Here is an 8,773-nt window from a genome sequence, read left to right as displayed (position 1 = left end):
TACATCGTAGGCTTAGGGGTTGTGCAGTCCCTAAACATTGATGGCCTATCCACAGGATAGGCCATCAATAGCTGATGTGTCGCCCGGGACCCGCAAATCAGCTGTTTTGAAGGGGCCGCAGCACTCGTACGAGAGCTGCTTCCCCTTCATTTCACTACTCGCTCACACTGTGAATCGCCGACACCGATTCAGTGTGACCGGAATGAAGTGACAGGAATGAAGGGGAGCAGCTCTCGTACGAGTGCTGCGGCCCCTTCAAAACAGCTGATTGGCGGGTCCCGGGAGTCGGACCCCGCCAGTCAGGGCTAACCTTACCTTCCTCTTCGGCCGCGGCGGGAGTTCTGTAGTCTCGATGCTGTGCGCGGCGGCATAGCGCTGTGACGTCATGCGCTGCGCACAGCGCTTGACGTCAGGACCTCCGCTGCGATCCGGAACCAGGAAGGTAAGTAAAGTATGTTACTATAGTAACAGGGGCCCGCGGCCCGAGTTACTATAGTAACTTTTTATTGATGTGGTGCGGGGGGCCGTGGGCCCCCCTGGCTTCTGGGCCCGGTCGCAATTGCGACCGCTGCGACCCCTATAGCTACGCCAGTGGCGGCACGTCTTGCAACAAGACTGACTGACAAGACTGACTGCATTTACTTATGGCACTATCTTTCAAGCAGGGGGACTGGGACGTTGTCAGGATTCTGGTGAGTAATTTAAAGTGTAGACAGAGAAGCATATCTAGTTAAAAACACTAAAAGTACACCAGTTAAATAATAGGACATGACCGGAAGCGTTCTAGTATACTGACTGCTTCTACATAGATGTAATAAACAGAACAATGGAGCAGATTTTCTTTTTTAGGATTAGATTGGAAACACTGTGTACTTATGTTCTAGGTTGTGTGTTTGTGTCATTATGTCATTTTATCCTAATTTGAGAGTCAATAAAACATTATTCTTATATGGCAGACATCAACTTGTTTAGTATTGATTAAAATCCATCAGTATTTATTTCACACAAATTTATAGTATGGGAAAGCCAAGAGATGGGTAATAGGGCATTAAAGACATCACCTAATGGGTATGCCACACATCTACAATTACTGGGTAGTCATCTATCACTTACATGGTGGCTATACTTCCACACTGCATAGCACTTGGTTAATTTTTCAGTGTATCATGAATTATTTTTTTTTAAATACCGGTATGTTTTTTGTTAAATTGACATATAGTACAATCATCTTTGTGGCACTAAAGCCCAACAATTCATTTTACAAGAATACAGAAAGATAACGTTATTTTATTAACCATGCATACAGAAATTTGCATCTAGCACAATAATAAAAGTTGGTAACTAATTCGCCAGGAGAAAGGTGGGACAAGTCAGGTGACTCAAAGCTCACAGTTTAAAAAGAATCCAATTTTATAACAGCATCTTCTCTGTGAACATAAATCTTTTCACACAATATAATGAAACCGTGATTATCTTCCATATAATCTACACCATTGTATGTTACTGAATGGGAAGTTGTGGCTCACGCATATGTTTATGTGACTCTGGAGGATAATTTGAATTATCAACCACAGAATTTTCTCTGAACAACAGTAGTATTTCTTTCTTTTTTTTTACTGTAGTGAGACTTAAAGGCTATGAGCAACTTTGAAAGGGATATTTTTTTTTTATAAAATGGTCAGTGTGTTTGGTGTAAAAATTAAAAATTATTTTTAATTTTTGAGATACAGTTGTTCTGTATTCTGTATACAGAGCAGCTGTATCATTTACTAAAACCTGAATCCATCAGTCGCGCAGACCTGACGGGTTCAGTGCCTCTGACACCCAGCATCCACCTGTAATCTATCACATCTAAGTTATGAACACGCAGGACCCGCTTTTCACTGAACCCGTCAGTTCCACAGACCTGACGGAAACAGGATTCAGTGCAAGATACAGCTGCTCTGTATACAGAATACAGAGCAGCTGTATCTCAAAAATTAAAAAGATTTTATAATAAAAACGAATTATAAAGTTGCACCAATCACACTGTTAGAGATTTTTATACAAAAAAAATATACCTTTCAAAGGTGTACATAGCTTTTAACACTCATGCACCTGACAATCTGAGGCAAACAAAATATGGGTGGTGTGCATGAATCTCTAAACTGGCACTCTTCGTAAAATGTAATAATTGTTAAAACTCACCCACCATGGGCCTTAATTTGGTGTCATGAGTTCCTCTTAAAGCCTCTTTTGCAGGTGTACCTTGCTCATGAACATTATAACCAGGCCCCAATAGTTGTAGAGCACTGACTAATATCTGGAAGGGGAGACTTGGTTAAGTCAACTGCTACTATGTGCATTGTCCCTGTGTGCGTACAACATTTATTCACAGATGTAGTCATGGGCATACTAACCATATGGGCTTTAGAGTGGGCCGTGGCCCCTTGGTCAGTTAGAGCACTCCTAAGGGTGTGTTCACAGGATTTGCAATGTGGATTCGCATGACGATTGGTTTCTTGGAGGTTTAATGGTGCTAATCTGTGACTTTTCAGCACGTAAATCTATCGGACATTTATGGCATATCCTGTGGATATGCCATAAATGCCCAAGGTGAGGATTTCCCTTTAGGTGAATACATATTAAACTTTTGCATATTTCATGTTAATGTATTCTGGCCCTGATAAATGAGTGGTTTTAATCAGGAGCAGTCTTTCATAGGGGTTCCAATTGTTTCTCAAGAAGGGCACTACAAAGACATTTTGTAAGATCCTTTCTTTATGATTTTGATATTTTTATTCAAACATCATTTTTTTTTTGCCAGTTGCAAGTAATATTATAAAGAACATGGGCCAGCAGCAAACAGTCATTTCAGAGCCAGAAGAATTGGATGAATCTGCTGTTTTGGTGGGGAAAGTGGAAGACTTTAAAGTATCTAAGAGGATCAGAACCTTAATTAATGACAGAGAAGTAGTAATATTTCATCATCTGGGGAAATACCATGCCCTAGACCTTCGCTGCTATCGTAAGTACATTCTAGAAAGTACAGTAACTTTTAAGACCGGTTAAATGTAAAGTCTTTTTAAGTTTATATGTATATGTTTTTATGTTATAGATGCTGGAGGACCTCTTCATCTTGGGGAAATTGAGGTAGATTAAATATAAGCATAATAAACTATAGATTGTTTAGGTTTGGCAAAATGTATAGTTGTTCAGGTTGAAAAAGACATATGTCCGTCAACTTTTCTCAGATCATTTATACATCATTCAATACTAAATTATATATAACCCTCAATGCTATTTGTCACTTTATTACTACTTCTTGAGGTAGGGCATTCTATAGATTAACTACTCTAACGGTAATGAACAATTTCCTCTATTGATGTCTGAATTGCCTTTCCTCTACACATAAAAAATGCCCCCAGGTCCTTTGTACAGTTATTTATTCGAGTAAATAAGATCAAATGTAGGCCAGAATCACGTGAACGAGTGTAAATTCGAACGTGAAAAAACTGTTTTTCACGTCCGAGTGGCACGCGTGCGAGACCTGTTTTCACATATCCCTCATAGACTTTAGTCTATCGAGGGATCCGTGAAAACGGAAGAAAATAGGACATGTCCTATTTTTCAATGGACCCTTCACACGGTCCATTGAAACAACGGCCGTGTGAACGGCCCCATTGAAATACATGCGTCCGTGTGACGGCCGTTGTTTTAATGGCCATCATATTGTACGGTTGTCTGAATTCGGCCTTAAAGAGGCTCTGTCACCAGATTTTCAAACCCCTATCTCCTATTGCAGCAGATCGGCGCTGCAATGTAGATAACGGTAACGTTTTTTGTTTTTTTTAAAAGGAGCATTTTTGGCCAAGTTATGACGATTTTTATATTTATGCAAATGAGCCTTTCTTAAAGAGGCTCTGTCACCAGATTTTGCAACCCCTATCTGCTATTGCAGCAGATAGGCGCTGCAATGTAGATTACAGTAACGTTTTTATTTTTAAAAAACGAGCATTTTTGGCCAAGTTATGACCATTTTTGTAGTTATGCAAATGAGGCTTGCAAAAGTCCAAGTGGGTGTGTTTAAAAGTAAAAGTCCAAGTGGGCGTGTATTATGTGCGTACATCGGGGTGTTTTTAATACTTTTACTAGCTGGGCGTTCTGATGAGAAGTATCATCCACTTCTCTTCAGAACGCCCAGCTTCTGCCAGATCACGCTGTGACGTCACTCACAGGTCCTGCATCGTGTCAGACGAGCGAGGACACATCGGCACCAGAGGCTTCAGTTGATTCTGCAGCAGCATCGGCGTTAGCAGGTAAGTCGATGTAGCTACTTACCTACAAACGCTGACGCTGCTGCAGAATCAACTGTAGCCTCTGGTGCCGGTGTCCTCGCTCGTCTGACACGATGCAGGACCTGTGAGTGACGACACAGCGTGATCTCTCGAGAACACGGCTGTGTCTGCACTGCCAGAAGCTGGGCGTTCTGAAGAGAAGTGGATGATACTTCTCATCAGAACGCCCAGCTAGTACGCACATAATACACGCCCACTTGGACTTTTACTTTTAAACACACCCACTTGGACTTTTGCAAGCCTCATTTGCATAACTACAAAAATGGTCATAACTTGGCCAAAAATGCTCGTTTTAAAAAAAATAAAAACGTTACTGTAATCTACATTGCAGCGCCTATCTGCTGCAATAGCAGATAGGGGTTGCAAAATCTGGTGACAGAGCCTCTTTAAGTACAACTGGGCGTGTTTAAAGTTAAATCCAACTGGGCGTATATTGTTTGTGTACATCTGGGCGTTTTTACTTGTTTTACTAGCTGGGCGTTGTGAATAGAAGTGTATGATGCTGACGAATCAGCATCATCCACTTCTCTTCGTTACCACCCAGCTTCTGGCAGTGCACAGACACACAGCGTGTCCTCGCGAGATCACGCTGTGACGTCACTCACTTCCTCCCACAGGAACTTCATCGCGTCGGATGAGCGAGAACACACTGTGTGTCTGAACTGCCAGAAGCTGGGTGGTGACGAAGAGAAGTGGATGATGCCGATTCGTCAGCATCATACACTTCTATTCACAACGCCCAGCTAGTAAAACAAGTAAAAACGCCCGGATGTACACACACAATACACTTGGACATAACTTTAAACACGCCCAGTTGTACTTAAGAAAGGCTCATTTGCATAAATATAAAAATGGTCATAACTTGGCCAAAAATGCTAGTTTTTGAAAAAAAACACGTTACTGTTATCTACATTGCAGCGCCGATCTGCTGCAATAGGAGATAGGGGTTTGAAAATCTGGTGACAGAGCCTCTTTAAGGTCTATTTCTTTTTCTTCGAGCCTGATTTTTCCAGCCTCTCATTGATCAGTATTTCATATTTATCTGGTTTCATTTGAAAAAACAGCCTGTACACGACATAATTTTTTTTTTGCATCAGTTATGAACTGCTGTGATGCAAAAAGAAAAAACAGCCTAAAGGCCCTTTCACACATGATTTTTTTTTTGTGCAATTTACTGGGAAGGCCAGATGTGTTGTGGTGAATGGGATTTTTCCAAAATCCCATTCACACAATGTGGACGAACAGTATGCGGTTTTCAGGGCATGATACATTGTTTTCAGTCCCAGTTTTGGTGTGGAATTGCCTTGTTTTTACTCATTTTTGCTATCATGGGGAAAAGCTAAAGCTTTGAAAAGCACATGTACAAACCATGTCAGCCGTTTTACATAGAAGCAGCTCTAGGAACAGCTTCCTAGAAAATTTTCTTTTAAAAAAACTTTTTATAAAAGTTCTTCACCCTTCTTACTAGAGGGCTGTGGCCATTTTCCCCTTCAGTGATGTTCTATGTATCCCAATTTGTTACTTGAATATTTGCCAGGTATACATGTTAGTTGCAGTACAGTATGTAATGTACCCACTATCAGTGAGTAGTGACATAGTTACTAGTAGAAGATCACGTAAATAATGTTATGTTCTGTGTAGACAAGCAGTAGTGCTTAACAGGAAAAGAAAGGATAATTTCTTATCTCTCTATACAGGCGTGAGAAAAGTTGAGGACAGGCGTTATCTCTGCCAACATGCATAGATTGACTTTACTCTGCCAAGGATGCATGCACTAGCTGAATCTCAAAGACATGAGATCTTCTGCTTTTGTACAAGCTTGAACTCAGCTATTGTGCTGAGTAAATTTATTTAAAAATGACAAATTATTTCTAAGTGCTTGCAGTTTATTTGGATCATTCTTTTTATTAAGTTTCCATGCATCTTTAGTACAAGTTGTACAATTTGATTTTACAGACATGTGCAGTTGAAAACAATCCATTGTCCCCTGTTATCAGCCTGTGAGGAGGCTTAAGGGCCTTTTACACCGGCCGATATTCGGCCAGTGCAGCAAGCGCCGATCAACGGGACACCGTTGATCGTCGCTCGTTTGCTCCTGTCACCTGGAGGTATGACAGGATTAAACGTTACTCCGATTGCTCGTCCCCATACGTTATTATTATATCGCCAGTGCGTCTCCCTGTTTACACAGGGAGATGTACCACCGACAACGATAATATTTCAGTTTGCTTAAAACGATACGTCGAGCAGATTATCGAGCGTTTGTTCGTTCATCTGCTGATCGCTGCACTGTTTACACATGGCAATTATCGGGAACGAGCATTCTATGAACGCTTATCTGCCCAATAATCAATCGCCCAGTGTAAAAGGGCCTTAATTGTGGAGTTCAGAAAATGTAAGCCTCTATGATCACTACATACTCATAGAACTCCAGTTCTGAGAACCTCTTGTCTAGAAACATCAACTTGCATATTTTTATATGTAAGTTGGATTTTTTATGCAGTCCACTAAATATAAACAGTAAAGTAGTAGAGTTGAGGAAAGGGGGAAATGGCAAGAGGCAAAATGATGAAATATATCAATTAAAATATATCCTTTATTAGTATGCCTTAAAAATGTACTTTTTGTCTCCAAAGCGCCTTATTTGTGTATATTCAGAAACTCATAGGGCTAGTATTTATCATAAGACCTGTGTTGCTAGTAATAGGTGTGAAGCCTTAGGCCTCATGAACACGACTGTATTGGTGTGCACGGGCTGTGATATGCGGCTCGGACGGCCGCGGAGTGTGACCCGCGGCCACCCGCAAATCACGAGCCGTGCACATTCCCATGTGCATTCATTTCAATGAGCCTGGACAGCAAAATGCGGCCGTAATAAGACATGTCCTATCTTTTTGCAGTCCAGGCTCGCAGGCAATGCATGGACCGTGGAAACCACGGTCGTGTGCATGGGCCCATTGAAATGAATGGGGCTGCAATTCACCTGCAGATCTGCAGGTGAATTGCGGCCGCAAAAATACATTTGTGTGTATGGAGCCTTATTGTCGGCATTATGTTGTTGTTTCGTTTATATCATAAACAGTATCAGATTGTATTATGATGGTCTGTTTCTCTACTGTATTTGTGCTGAGGACCGACATAGATGGCCAAATTAAGAATTTGTATTGCATCCTCCTGTTTGCCTCATAATCTAGGGGACGTCTCAGCCATGGCGGCCATCAGGGCAGTACCAGGAGTACTGCTGTAAGGGGCCCGGCGAAACCTAACTGAAAGGGTGCCCGGCAACTGCCGCCACTTGCCTTTGGTAGAAAAAAACAGGCCCCTGCAATGTGGCCCGTTCTTTTCACCAAAGTAAAGTTGTGAGCTGCCCGGCCGTCAAACACTGCCCCCCCCGCGCACGTTTACGCGCACTCGCGATCGAGCGTGCGCGCATCTGCGAGCAACCGCGCGCGCACAAACTACTGCACCAGGCTGTGTGAAGAGTATGTCCCCCCTCCATTATACTCACCTGGGCCTCTTCCTCCCCCTCCTTCTCCTCCTTCACAATGTAAGAGCGCAGCTGCGTAAGGAGGGGGGGAGGAGTCAAGTTGTAGTGCGGCGGCGGGCGTTCTCCGATCCCCGCCATTTCCTGGACCTGGAAGACTGGACCTGGAATACCTGTGGAGAAATCATCGCCTGACAAAGAGGACTGGAGTGGGAACCAGCAGCTCTTCTGACACAGTAAGTAAAGTGTCTGAAAGTGCTGATTAAGTATGGCCCTGTTCACACGGAGTATTTTGCAGGCAGAAAAAATCTGCCTCAAAATTCCTCCAAGAAATCAAAATCAAGGCCAAAAAACTCTGTGAACTGGGCCATATTGTTAGGGTAGGAACACACTAGGCATGAACACTGCGGATTTTATGCAACACATTTTATTGCGGAAAATCCGCAGCGTATTACACTAGCAGCAGAGTGGATGAGATTTGAACAAATCTCATGCACACACAGAATTTTTTTTTACCTGCAGTGTGTACTTTTTTTTTCAAATTCTTTTATTTTTACATTTTCCAACACACAAATATAATGGTACAGACATATGCAGCACTGACATCAGCCCACAGGCCAGTATATGTAATTACAATGAGTGCAAAGAAACACATAAAAAAAACAAAAACAGCAACGTACAGCTGAAATCGATATTGATGAAGAAAATCTTGTATGCATCCTGAACCAGCAGTCAGGCATAATGACTCGTATGAGAACAAGAAAGAGATAGAGAGAAGCGAATGAGAAGAGGGAACAGAAGGCAAAAAGGAAGGCAAGAGAACTGACCTTATGCATTGGGCCTAGGTATTATGCTCAAGAGGCCATGATGGTCCTATACTCCACAGACGATTGAAACCTAATCCAATCACGCCATATTTTGAAGAATTTAGCGTGAGACCCTCTCGATGCCA

The 8,773-nt window shown here is 42.2% G+C and overlaps 1 long non-coding RNA gene across 1 annotated transcript; it reads left to right on the top strand.

Annotated features, from left to right (window-relative positions):
* Positions 1-617: 617 nt before the first annotated feature.
* LOC142745070 (uncharacterized) lies at positions 618-3,134 on the top strand. The gene is made up of 3 exons (XR_012881673.1): positions 618-692; positions 2,807-3,007; positions 3,098-3,134. It is a non-coding gene; the product is annotated as an uncharacterized LOC142745070 (long non-coding RNA).
* The last annotated feature ends 5,639 nt before the right edge of the window (positions 3,135-8,773 follow it).

The sequence above is a fragment of the Rhinoderma darwinii genome, chromosome 1 (genome assembly GCF_050947455.1).
Source record: "Rhinoderma darwinii isolate aRhiDar2 chromosome 1, aRhiDar2.hap1, whole genome shotgun sequence".
NCBI classification, from domain to species: domain Eukaryota; kingdom Metazoa; phylum Chordata; class Amphibia; order Anura; family Rhinodermatidae; genus Rhinoderma; species Rhinoderma darwinii.
This window is presented reverse-complemented; position numbering and strand designations above follow the sequence as displayed.